The sequence below is a fragment of the Notolepis coatsorum genome, assembly GCF_963971535.1.
Source record: "Notolepis coatsorum genome assembly, chromosome: 12".
NCBI classification, from domain to species: Eukaryota; Metazoa; Chordata; class Actinopteri; order Aulopiformes; family Paralepididae; genus Notolepis; species Notolepis coatsorum.
In genome coordinates, this window is record NC_140176.1 from 4,593,702 (window position 1) to 4,608,290 (window position 14,589).

Below are 14,589 nucleotides of genomic sequence, written 5' to 3' on the forward strand. Positions count from 1 at the left end.
AATAATATAATAAGCCGCGCGCCTCGGTAATAATAATAAGCCGCGTTTTTTCTTCCTTCTTCCCAAGATGCACAGATAGATAGATAGATAGATAGATAGATAGAGAGATTAGATGCAGTGTGCTTGTTTTGCAGTGAGTGCTGCGAGCAGTGGTAATAATAATCACTTCCTATATTTGGTTCGCGTTTGGTTCGATGAAGCCGAACCGAGACCGACGTTTTCAGGCGGACTAGAGTTCGCCTGTTTGGTCCGCGAACCGAGTTCGACGCGCATTCACACAGACCCGAAAAACCGGACTATCGAATTCTGGTCCGAAAGTCCGGACCAAACAGCCCCTGTGTGAAAGCGACCCAAGCCATCCTAGGTTGTCAAAGTGGGCAGGGGTGAGGTGGGTTCTAGGAGTAAGGTCAAGCAGTAGTCTGACCAGTTTGTTTTGAGATGTTTGTAATTTTGTTTTTAGCGCCTTTGAGGTGCTTTGGTACCATGAGGTGCAAGCAAGTCTCTGGATGGCTTTGTTCAGGGGGCGGGGATCTAGACAAATCCTAAGCTTTCCTGTTTTGGGCTTTTCTACTAACCACCAGTGCATTGACCCAGTCTCGATCATTGTCGCAAAATAATTGACCTTCACTGACGTTTAAAACACCTCGCCGAGGCGGCTCGGTATTTTAAACTCTGTGTCGGTCAATTATTTTGCGACAATGACCTCGTAGCTATACATTATCCCTTACATAATACTCTCATATGCTATTTTCAATTAACGTGAGACACGGCAGGTGAAAAAGACCTTTTTTTTTTGTCAATTTTGAGATTTTGTGCTATTTTGCTTCCATAACATGTCTTTTTTCAGACTATTGGAAAGGAAACGTTCAAAATACACATTTAGATGTTTATTTTACTACACTTTGTCATGCTGCGCCTGTTGATTTTGCAGCATTCCGAATTCAGATCACCGGCATTATGAGGTACAGTTGTCTCGCGCGCTGAGGGCTGTCACAAGCACCGAGCTCTCATTGGGCTGGTGCAGATTTCTGATAGCGTGATTGGTTCAGGTGCATCACATGCTCTGACATCCTGTTGTCAGCCGCGGGAGATTCATTCTGTGGTAGATTCATTCCGCGGGAGACCTGATCTGTCAAAATGCCGAAACAGCGAGTGAGGAAACTCAGCGTAAAGAGTTCCCATAAAAGACAACAACAATTGTTGGTAGCAAGAGGGTGTAAACAAAAAGAAACTTCTACTGGAGTAGAAGATGAAATGCCTTCACAAAGCGCATCGATGGCGCGTAAGCTGTCAATTGGAAAGCAGGACAACGGGGGTGATGAACAAACACCAAGCCTCGTCACACAGCAGTGGCTGATAGTTCATGTAGCGCGGTTGAATGAACTGATCGGCGTGTTGATATGTCCTAATTGCGCAGGGACTGGGCTTCAAATTATCATCGATCCGCAGAATCGGGAGTTCTGTAGCAGTTTGATAATTGAGTGCAGTCTGTGCCAAACAGATCAGTACCGCAAAAGTGTCTATACATCCACACGTATCCACGACTCAACCAGGAACGATGTGGCGTTTGATGTGAATGTGCGCATGGTCCTCTTAGCACACGAATTAGGGTTGGGGTATGCAGCCCTCAGAAAGATCAGCAAAGTGTTGGGGATCCCTGGACTTCACGTCAAAACATACCAGAAACACAATAAAAGAGTGACAGGTATGGAAACAGCCCCTCTGAACTGAAGTTGGAGAGGGAGGGATGCAGAGCGGTTTGCGCACGCTCCCGACTGCGCGCGTGTGTGTTTCCCCATGCGCACGGTGTGTGTGGGGTGCTCCGTGTCCCTCTCTCTCTCTCTCTCTCTCTCTCCCTACCACTAAAGTAAAAAGAAAAGTTGATCAGATGTACAGTCCCTATATATTTACAAATATACCCATGGTAATTATATTGATGTGTAATATATTATTTGCATATTTTACAATATATTGTGATATGGTGGGGAAATATAATGTGCTCTAAAATAATGATTGAAAATATTTTTCATTTCTGTTAGGGGTAACTGATATGTTACATTTCATTTTAGTGGCAGAAATTGAGAGAGGCCTGGAGTCACTGCACAGGACCAGGGAGCAGGTCAGGCAGGCGTATGCACAGGGAGCGAAATTAACTTTTTGACTCACCGGCCAGTGGCGGGTAGATGGGAAGAATCTACCCGCCAAGCATATTTCTTACCTGCCAACTTTTTTTTATAAAAAAAAATAATTATTATTATTTTATATAATTTTTTTTTTAATAAAATATATATATTATATAATCATACTTGTGATTGTGTTATCTGCGAGACATCGCCACCTTGCTGTCTGCAAACAGCTCCACTGTCTGTGTGTATACTCGAGTGGCCTCCAGCTCCATCAAGGATTCTCCGGCGCTGCAGCTGGACCCTAAACGCTACATTCAGCATGCAAAAGGATTCTCCTGAGCTACAGCTGGACCCTATTCAGCAGCCCTCACTCATGCGATGTAAGCCAGGGACTCGAATACGCATGTTGTTGTAGGACATTGATGTCAGGAGCTATCTGTAGCTACTGCTGGATGACCTATTTAGTTTACTGCGACATTTCGTAGTGACTAGTGAGCTACCTAGCCAACGGAGGTATTATGCACTGGACTATTGCTGGAGCATTTGTTGATGTCGGGAGCTATCAGTAGCTAGCCGGCTGGATAACGTTACACAATGCCTCATGTATTAAACTAAGTGAATAGTTGACTGGGTCATTTTGTACGGTAGCTAACGTTATCTCACGAAGGTCCCACACTGACTAGACTAACGTCACAGAGACTGTCGGAGGCAATAGCCTCTGTTTACATGCAGGCATACAGAAACAGGTGGGGAGGGGTAGGAGCAGCAGTGCGCGGTGCGCTACATGTCTGTGCTGAGACAGCGAGTGAGAACTCCGCTAAAGAATTGGATCATGATTTTCAGTTTTCACATGACTATTTGATTGCCCGCCACACGGCGGTCAGACCTCTCAGTGGGAGGCGCCAAACGTAAAAACTGAGCGCCAATGGCGGGTGGCGCTCTCTAGTTTCGGTCCCTGCGTATGCAGATGTTGACCCAGATGTGGCAGAGTTGCTGAGGAAGGATCCAGATGCAGTCATAAACATAAGTGTTTCTTTTGATGGCACCTGGCAAAAAAGAGGCTTCACTTCACATTATGGAATCGGCGTGTGCATTGACCTCCTTACAGGACTGGTGATAGACTATGAGGTCCTATCATCCTACTGCCATGCGTGTGCCCTGAAGGAAAACGCCAAGCGACAGGAGAAAGTAACAGAGCAGGAGTTTGACAGCTGGAGAGAGACACACAAAGACTGTGCTAAAAACTTTGCCGGTTCAAGTAAGGCAATGGAGAAGGAGTCCGCAAAAAGGATGTGGGCTAGATCTGTGAATCGCCACCAGGTGCGGTACATTGAGATGCTATCAGATGGGGATAGTACAGCATTTAGGGAGGTAGTTGCACTGAACCCATACCCTGAGCAGGAAATCAGTAAATTGGAGTGTATAAATCATGCCCACAAAAGAATGGGTACAGCACTAAGGAAGTGTAGTACAGAGGGTAAGTTAGGAGGGAAGGGTGTGGGGAAACTGACTGCGAAAAAATGCAAAACCTTGCAAAATTATTATAGGGGGGCAATTTTGGATAACCAGGGTTCAATCGATCAAATGAAGACCGCAATATGGGCAGGTCTCCTCCATGTCCACTGATGACAACCCTATGCACAAAAGGTGCAGTCTCTCATGGTGCTGGTATAGGAAAGCAGAGGAGAATGGGAAAACACCGGAGAGCCACAAATGCCATGCTGGAAATGTTTTAACAAAAGAGGTGGGGAGGAAACGAATACCAGTTTACCACCGCATGTCAAGTGACAGTCTGCTGCAGCGAATGCAGCATGGAGGCACTCAAAATGCAAATGAGTGCCTCAACTCTGTTATATGGACGCGGTGTCCAAAAACAGTCTTTGTGGGGAAAAGCAGGGTTGAGGCAGCAGCCAGTATGGCCATCTCCACTTTCAACGAAGGTGCCTCTGCCATGCTTAGTGTTATGGAGAGGTTGTGGCTTCATAGCACTTATGTTACCGTGGATTCGATGATGGACACCGATATGCTCAGAATCGCAAAAGCTGAGGCCATCACAACCGCCAGTGCCAAACGTAGGCGCAAGAGTCTGAGCACAGCCAGAAAAATTCAACGACACCAGCAGGAAACTAGTGAGGGTCCTACATATGGAGCGGGCATGGACATCTAGTCAAGAGTAATAGTAACAGTGTTACTGTAGTAGTTACTGGTGGCAGTGTGTGGGTGATGTGTTACTGTGGTTGCCTGGTGTGGACCCAGGAAATGACTGGTTCTGTTCAGTTGAAGGCCTTTTTTTATTTATTTTTATTTATTTATAGACAATGTGCATTTACAGTCATCATTGTTACATGCAAATATGTTTGCACCAGATTTAGCAGAAGCTAATTTCCATCTGTAGTCTATCCAAAACACATGAAATACAAACGGATACAATATATATACATGTAAAATGCCAGACAAGATACACAGGACATACAGCCTAAAGCAGGGCTATTCAACTAAATTGTTCAGGGGGCCACATTGTCAGAAACCCAAGGGGCCAGGGGCCGGACTGCCACGGCGCCTCCCCGTGCTATGAATATATGTACACTTGACACAACACGCAACAACATTTTCACAACTTTTATTTAACTACATTGCAAAAGTAGTATACTTTTAAAAAAAAGTGCTTCATTTATGTGCCACATCTGCAACATCTCCTGCAGAAAGTGCTTCATTTATGACTGTGCAACAACTGCAACATCTCCTCTTGAACATTTCAATATAAAAATAAAATAAAAAACAAACAAGTGCATGATGTGCATCTGAACATTCTAACATCAACACTTGAACAAAAAAACACATTTATAGTGCAGCTGAGCTTATGAAAAAGTGCTTCATGTCTGTGCAACAACAGCAAATCACAGCATCTTATTAGCACTTATTGTCCACTCTTAACTCTCAAAACATCAGGGGGGTGGGGGGCAGACAGGCCTAGCCTACATACACACATCTAATGAGAGAGATTGCACTTCTTTGACTGGGCAATGGCAGAGAAAGAGGGTTCATAGGAAGTGAGGGCTACCCGCAAACAGTGATGCAAATGCTAATTTGTCAAGGAGGCACGTTGCTTGTTTTAATGGCATTCATGTGAGAGAAACTGGATTCACAGGTGTATGTTGAGCCAAACATTGTTAGCACAGATATTGTCAGCGTTTTTATTTTGGGGAATGTCTTGACATGAATACACTTTATCCAAAATGTTGTGGTGGATTCATTCTCAAGTGCCTGCTTCAGAGCAGATGATGCTTGCATGTCAATTATTTCAAGTTGCAGGAGACCTTCATCAATGTGAAGTGATGCAAGGAACTCTTGTCCTTTTGTGGAAATAGCAGCTACATTGGCAAATGGGTTGCTCACAAAATGCATCAATTCTCTGGACATGTCAAATTCATCAAATCGACTTGCAAAGTTTTCCCTCAATTTATCAATGAAATCTGTCATTAATTGAGTGACTTTTGGCTCAATTGTGCGTGTTAACGTTGACATGAAAAGAAAAAAGTAAAAAAAAAAATAATAATATTAAAAAAAAAAAAAAAAAATGATTTTTTTTATTGATTTTTTATTATCATGTAATCTTTGGCGGGCCGGCCCGCGGGCCGCCAGTTGAATAGCCCTGGCCTAAAGAGTGCAAAATACATACACATGGAAATGCAAAATAACATGCACATACACATAGCCAAACATAATGATCTATCTAAGAGTATCTTGTGTAATCATATACACAAGGAAGTCAGACAGCACCACCTAGTGTTGGCAACATTGGTGACTCAATAGCTAATTTTTTTGTGGCAGAGCAAAAGTGAACATCGTTTATATTATTTGTTTATGTTATAATTCAGTTATTTTGATGTGTTGATGTATTTGTTTTAGATGATATTATATTGTTGTTGCAAAGTATTTTTATTAGATAGTGTCTGTAAATAGTGGTTTCCAATACAAATGTATGTAATTTTACAATACAAATCTTTAATACAAATCAATACAATATAAATCTGTTTTCTCAAAGTTTTTCCTCCTACTCTGAGCCAGACATCTCCACTTCAGTACGACTCGCATACACCAAACCTTCCAGTTTTATGCATATCTATATTCTGAAGGTATTTGCAGAAGGGTTTGTTGATATCTCATTCATAGCCTGATTTATATCACATTTTATTCCTAAAAACATGGCGGAATATGGAATTTTATCATACAAATCTTTAAAGGCCGTTTTCTCAAAATGAGTTTTTCCTCATACTCTGAGCCAGAAATCTCCACTTCAGTAGCACTCACAAACACCAAAACTTCCAGTTCTATTCATATCTATGCAGGGTTCCCACGGTACCTGGAAAACATTGAAAACATGGGATTCATTTTTTCATTTTCCAGGTATGGAAAGGCATGGAAACTGAGCAAAAGTGCCCAATTACATGGAAATAGAAACAGTTGTCCTGGACATTTTTATTGGATGATGTGTAATAAAATTTAACTATTGAGCACAGAATTAACATGAGTTTATAAAAACCCTTTACATGTGAACAGCTTTTACTGTAGATAGAAATGGATGATCCCATTATCTCTCATAACGAGCCAGTTAGCCAGCGCCAGGTACAGTAGCTACCAACGTTAGCTCTCATAACGAGGCAGTTAGCCAGCGCCAGGTACAGTAGCTACCAACGCTAGCTCTCATAACGAGCCAGTTAGCCAGCGCCAGGTACAGTAGCTAGCCAACGTTAGCTCTCATAACGAGCCAGTTAGCCAGCGCCAGGTACAGTAGCTAGCCAACGTTAGCTCTCATAACGAGCCAGTTAGCCAGCGCCAGGTACAGTAGCTACCAACGTTAGCTCTCATAACGAGGCAGTTAGCCAGCGCCAGGTACAGTAGCTACCAACGTTAGCTCTCATAACGTGCCAGTTAGCCAGCGCCAGGTACAGTAGCTAGCCAACGTTATCTCTCATAACGAGCCAGTTAGCCAGCGCCAGGTACAGTAGCTAGCCAACGTTAGCTCTCATAACGAGCCAGTTAGCCAGCGCCAGGTACAGTAGCTAGCCAACGTTAGCTCTCATAACGAGCCAGTTAGCCAGCGCCAGGTACAGTAGCTAGCCAACGTTAGCTCTCATAATGAGCCAGTTAGCCAGCGCCAGGTACAGTAGCTAGCCAATGTTAGCTCTCATAACGAGCCAGTTAGCCAGCGCCAGGTACAGTAGCTAGCCAACGTTAGCTCTCATAACGAGCCAGTTAGCCAGCGCCAGGTACAGTAGCTAGCCAACGTTAGCTCTCATAACGAGCCAGTTAGCCAGCGCCAGGTACAGTAGCTACCAACGTTAGCTCTCATAACGAGGCAGTTAGCCAGCGCCAGGTACAGTAGCTACCAACGTTAGCTCTCATAACGAGCCAGTTAGCCAGCGCCAGGTACAGTAGCTAGCCAACGTTAGCTCTCATAACGAGCCAGTTAGCCAGCGCCAGGTACAGTAGCTAGCCAACATTAGCTCTCATAACGAGCCAGTTAGCCAGGAAGAGAAGAGGCCGCGAAGATGGAAGAGGAGGATGACAGAGGAAAAGGGAGAACAGTGGAGAGGAGTTGAGAAGAGTAGGAAGAGAAGACAGGAGCGGACACGAGGGGAGGTGTGGAGAGAAGAGGACAGGATGAGATAGGAGAGGAGTGGAAGAGAGAACATATATCAATACCAGTGCTCATGTGTTCCAGTTCAATAAATTGTTGTTCATCTACAGCTTGTTGCATTATTTCATGCATTGATATTATCAATAAGACACAAAATCTCTTAAGCATTTACAATGTAGACTTGACTGGCACATCTTTTAAATCAAGTAAGTAGTCAGGTGTCCTAGGGGGTTGTGTGTGTGAGGGGAGGGGTGCGCGGATGGGGGCGGAAAACTTCAGGGGCCTATAGATCATCACTTAATATGGTACCTGGAAAATCAGGAGGTAGTATGGAAAAAAATTTCAAGGCAAGCGTGGGAACCCTGCTATGTCCTGAAGGTATTTACAGAAGGGTTTGTTGATATCGCATTCATACCCTGATTTATATCACATTTTATTCCTAAAAACATGGCGAAATATGGAATTTTACCATACAAATGGACTGTTGACAGTATTTTCTGATTTATGGAGTGATAAAAAGAGATATCCAAAATCCCCTCTGTAATAACCTTTGGCTCTAATATGTCAACAAAATGAAACTATAATTTTGAAAATGGCTTTATCCAATGTTCAGATTTCTGTCCTGGAATTATATGCAAATTAGCGCATATTTAAGTAGATAATGCCTCATTTGCATATTTAAACATAACAATTTCAGAACTTGTAATACAAAAAAGTGTTGTCTTAATATAAGTAATCAACTGGGGAAGTTTCATTGTGATATCTATTAGTTAAATTGTTTACCCTATTCACCTGTAGTGTCTTGCCTTAATATCATAAACAACATTAGCATAATTTTGAGTGGACTGAAGGAATGAGTCAGCGTTAATAGTTTTAAATACAAATAATTTATTGAAACATAGAAGTGGGGTCGGGACACGCACACACACACACACACACACACACTGTTTCAGCTCACCACCCCCGCATCATATTGTAATCTAGTCTGTCTTCAAACTTCCACTCCTCTCGAAACTTTCTTTTTCGTCTGAGAAAGGCGCGGTGGGTTTTCTTTTTAGCGGCAGGCTTACTCCTTCCATATGGTTCCACTTCCACATATTTGTAATTGTAACCCATTTAATAATAATAATATTTAAAAAAAAAAAAAAATCGTTTTTCTTTCTTTTTTGATTGATTTAGTTTTTTTTTACATTTTTTTTTAAACATAACAACAAATTAGACAGCATTAACAGTAAACATCCAATGAAATCACCATTTGAATCATTATAAATGTAGTTTACAAGATATATACCTAATACTTGCTATCTAATACCATACATACATATGCTCCTGCTCGCTCACCCCCCCCGGACCCCCACTTTGATAATCCATCCATTTTCATTCGTTTCTAACCAGGCACTACACTTCATATGCTAGCTTTTATTCTCTCCACCACTTCTAACCAGATTGCAATGTTGGTTTCACTGACACCTAAAATTCTTGCTGTAGATATTTCTAGATAAATCACATCGAAAACCCATAACTTCCGGCACATTTTTTCCGGTTGAATCCATCGTGATGCTATCAGCTTTTTAGCAGCTGTGAGACCGGATAAAACTAGTCTCTTTAGCTGTATAGGGGCTGCAAACTGAAATACATCATTCAACAGCAATACAGAGAGTTGTACAGGTATGTTCAGAAATAAGAATACTGATAATTGCTGGGACACTTCTTTCCAGAATATCTTAACCGGTGGGCAATCCCAATACATGTGCATAAATGTACCCTCATCCCCATTTGTACATAAGGAACATATGGAACATATAACATGATGGTCCGGGTTACGTGACGCAATTCGAACCAGGGGAGGAAATTAGGCCACTTTACTCGCCAAATGCGAGTATTTTTTACGTTTGGCGAGTGATTCATGAAGACCACTCGCCAGCCTGGCGAGTATACAAAAAAATAAAACATTCTGCAATCACTGCACTGGCAAACGGTGCGCGTCTTCTGAGTGTTCGCTTTAGTTGACAGTGCCACGAGAGCACTGCACAAGACCACCCGCGGACATATAATGTTTAATAAACGTTTGCGCAGTACTGGCCAACCCGCGGACATATAATAATAAAAGTCCCGCGGTACTACTAGGCTAGCCATCAGGAGCACTCTCAAACAGATAACGTTAAACACAGCAGAATATGGAAAACAGACAGACTGACCAACGGGGAACTGCATCCAACCCTAGTACAACCCTCGAGTATAAGTTACTAAGGACACATTTAAATCACAGAGGTGTAATGTTGTCTACTGGAACTGTATACAGTGGTTAGCTTCTAGTTAGCGTTTTAGATAGCTGCTTGCTAGCTAACGTTAGCCCCGTGTGCTCAAAGCAGCCAGCTAGGTGTATATCTGTTATGACTATAATGTTTCCAAAAAAGCACCGGACTACGACGTAAGGTTCGACATTTTATTTCATGCTCAAAAGCCCCTGGCTTGCACATCGCAGTCACGAAAGGGGCTAGCTAAGCTCAACCAATGCACTGTGCACAACGTCAACAGCACACCAACCCAACTGACGTTACCACAACACTTGACGGTACTTCACAGCACTGTCGTAAGACCACTGTGCTGTCTTAAAGGCACAGTGTGCCTAACCAGATGCATACACAACATTGACGCGGCTTGACATACAAAGAAGTAATTATCACAATTAGCGATTTTTTTTGTCTGGTAAAAAATCTGTTTGGCTGGTAAGAAAAATCAGATACTCGCCAGTTGGCTGGTAAGCCAAAAAGTTAGTTTCCTCCCCTGATTCGAACGTTTGCCCAGACTTCTTGCCAATCAAAATCTATTTCCAAGTCTGGTATATCCCTCCTCCAGACTGATTCTAGGGGGAGGATTCCATACGAAGACGTTAGTAAGTGATGATAAAAATCAGATACGAAGCCTCTCGATGTCTCTCTTTCATAGAAGAATTTGTGATATCTGTGGTGCTCAATTGGTATCCTTAATGGGACTCCATGAGCCTTCAAACAATCCAATAACTGTGTGTAAAAATAATATGTGGAACTGGTGAGGTTACATTTTTTATGTATATCTTGATAGCTACAAAACCCCTGTTTGTTGAAAACATCTCCCAATGTGTGTATGCCCTGCTTTTCCCATTGGGGTATCTTATAGGTCATTTTCCAATAAGGAGTGCATTGTTATTGAATAGGGGAGTATGGCTATGCCATTTATGTTGGTTAGAATATTTTTTTTGTGTTTCACGCCATATCCGGATCACATGTGTAATAAGGGGGCCAAATTTCAATTCGCATTGCTTAATTGATAATATGGTGTATACTATGTCCTGCAGTCTATGTGGTGCTACTATATTTTCTTCTAAGTTTCTCCAGGATACAGATGATTGGGAGTCAAACCAGGTTGTCAGTGGTCTTAAAGAGTACGCTTTAAAATAGTGGTAAAAGTCTGCCAAACCTCCGTCGGCTTTGTTTCTCTGTGCGTGGATCTTTTTATTCGTGGAGGTTTGTTATTCCAAATAAATGTATATGCGGTGGAGTGTAATCTTTTCCAGTAACCATCAGGAGGGGTAACCATCAGGAGGGGGTAATGGTAACATTGAGCTAATGAAGTTGATTCTAGGTAAAACATCCATCTTAACTATTGATACTCGTGCCTGTACTGAGTTTTTAAGTTTGGACCACCTGTCAAAGTCATACTTGATCTTATCTTGGAATTGTGTGTAATTCTAATTGTACTTCACCGTTTGGCTTATAGTAGGGAATACCTCAATTCCTAAACATCTGAAGTGTTTAACCATTGGTCTTTTTTCTGGAAGGAGTATATTCTTTGCAGGGGCATTAAGTGGAAGGAAGGCCGACTTTGGCCAATTTATCCTAAATCCCGATAGATTGCCAAAGTCATCAATCAACTTGAGAAGATGAGGCATTGAGGTGTTAGGGTTTTGCATGAACAATATTACGTTGTCCGCATATAAACTAATATGATGTTGTGTGCCCTTAATTGCGATTGGTTCTATGGATTGGGATTGTCTTATATATTGTGCTAAAGGCTCTAATATTTACATTTATATATTTAATTACCGCATATATATATATTTATAGGGCAACCAACCTTTTTACACTGCCATACACTGAGGCATCAGGGCATGTATAAACCCCTTCCTCTCCCAAACCGTTTCTACAATTGTTTTATGTTGCATGATGATCATGAATTCATTTATTATAATTTTTTTTATATTTGAATATCAACATTATCTGTCCATCCTCAGTAATCCTCAATTTACTATAATATACTCCTGACTTCATCGTCTTTCCAAACGCGCACACACAGAGAAAGGGAGAGTGCCCCCCTCCCCCCATTTCCCTTTCCCCAGTCCACACTGTCTGCTGTTCTCTGGCTCTGCCTCTGATCAGGATTAGCTTGTTAGCTTACGCTAACCTAACGTTAATTTCGGGTGATGTGGGCATAAAGGAATGGCGACGATGCAAAGCATGTTAGATGCATTTGACCCGTTGTGAGAAAAAAAAACACCACAGACTTATTTCGGGTCGCAAAATAGGCGCACTGCTGTGTAGCCCTGCTCTGCTTAATGCCAGCAGAAGCACGGACTGGGCGGTTATGACGCCGAGTTGCCACGGGATTTTCAAAATAAGAGTATCGATATGAACCGAACGTTGCTAGCTGCCGGAGCCATAGATATTATAGCTGGAGCTGCGCTTGGGGCGGAAATGAGACCCGCCACAGGATTTTCAAAATAAGAGTATCGATATGAACTATTTTGTTACCGGCCAGGTGGCGGGCAGACCTCTCATTGTTACTTGCCAAACCTTAAATCTGTCCGCCATTGGCGCTTGGCGGGTACTTATTTTGTTCCCTGCCCCTAACCCAGCCAAACGAGTTAGTATGACGATCAGCCCAAGTCGCAAGCAATGCTGACTCCGGGAGTCGAGACCGCAGCCTCTTGCATTGGTGACGAGCGCAATCTCCGCTACGCCACCTGACCGCCCCGAAATTCTGATCCCACTTCTGACACCATGTAGTGTTTCTGTTCTGGCTGTCACTCTTAAGGCCTCTGCATGCTACAGAAACTGCGAAGCAACTGCAACACAACATCGACAACGCAACAGTGTTGCAGACACTCTGCCTTTATGCTTCTGCAACATCGACGCGCAGCCTATGCAACATTGTACCCCGGATGTAGCTAGGTTCCCTAGATAGATGAAACTTCCCTTCTCAACCAACCCATTGATAACAAGCAGAAAAAGGAGCATCATTTATACATCGATAACATTAGGTAGTTTCTGCTAATTTCTATATTGCATATAGATATTTCTATATTGTATACATTGCATATATATATATATATATATATGCAATTATACAATATAGAAATGAGCAAATAACGACAACCACCTATTGTTTATGATTTATGAAATGCAGTAAAGCTTAAGTTGTATGGACATTTTGGTAAATGGCTGCTTTTTATATAGATATTTTGATTTACGTTGAATATGCCTATATATAGTATCGCTATGATGAGATATGTATGCAGTAAGTTGTGACATTGAGGCGATATATATACAGTAATTGTAAAAATAAATATATGCATACAACGTAATCTATAACAATATCCCTATATAATATCTGTTGCATTTCATGAATGATAAACAACAATATGTGGTGTGTGTACAGTGTACAGTGTGTGAAATTATGCACTTGGAATAGTGTGTCTCGGACGAGAAAATATGATTTGCGCTCCCCGCAGAAAACCCTTCATAACTCCGCTTCCAGGAAATCAGCTTCGATTTCGGCTTGTGTTTACCTTTTTTAGCGTGGAATTGTGAACGAACGACGGCATGTATAAACAAACGGCTTTTGGCGTATTGTACAGCAACTCGTCTTTTGTCAAATGAGCCCAACCATTTCCACATAGCTAAACTATAGAATATAGAAAGCGATCCGCGGAAATCATGAAATATCGCTAATTCGCGATTTTTTTTATTGGTTCGTCATGACAAACCAATAATAATAATAATAATTTAGGACCTGCTCAGAGGTCATCAATCGGCACACATGCGATGCATGCATGCAATTCGTATCTGCGATTAACCCATCCCGTCGTCCTTCCCCCCCAAGGGCAGCCGGGAGCAGACAGGCGTCAACGTGAGCCGCGCCAGGGGACCAATCCAAGTGCTCCTGTCCGTCTTCGTCAAGGACGCCACAGCATTAGCGATCTATTGTTGTGCATGTTTTTCCATTGGGTTTATCTTATCGGGGGGGGAAACCCTTGCGAGCACGGGGAGAACATGCAAACTCCACACAGAAAGGCCTGGGAGATACCCCACCTGGGTAACTGGCATCATGGAAACCTAGTCCCCAAGCGGGAATCGAACCATGGACCTTCTTGCTGTGAGGCGACAGTGTTAACCACTACACCACCGTGCCGCTTACAACCAATTACATAATCCAACATATGTGTAAAGAAACAACATATTCCAGTTAACGGTATATTTTTTTAATGATTCGTTACGGCGAAATCAATACTTCCATTTGTATAAATTACATTAACTCGAGGATGGTATTCCTCCCTGCGGGACCAATATTATTCTATGACAGCCCCGCCCCCCATTCACTAACCAACCAATCACTGCTATGCAACATCAACGCAAGGTTGTTCAGATTAGATTTTGGGGAGAGGTACGCAACATCCTCACAACACACTCTACAACACCCTCTGCAACATGTTGCGTTGAAGTCGTGCTGATGTTGTGTTGCAGTTGCGTTGCAGTTGCTGTATCATGTAGAGGCCTTTAGTGT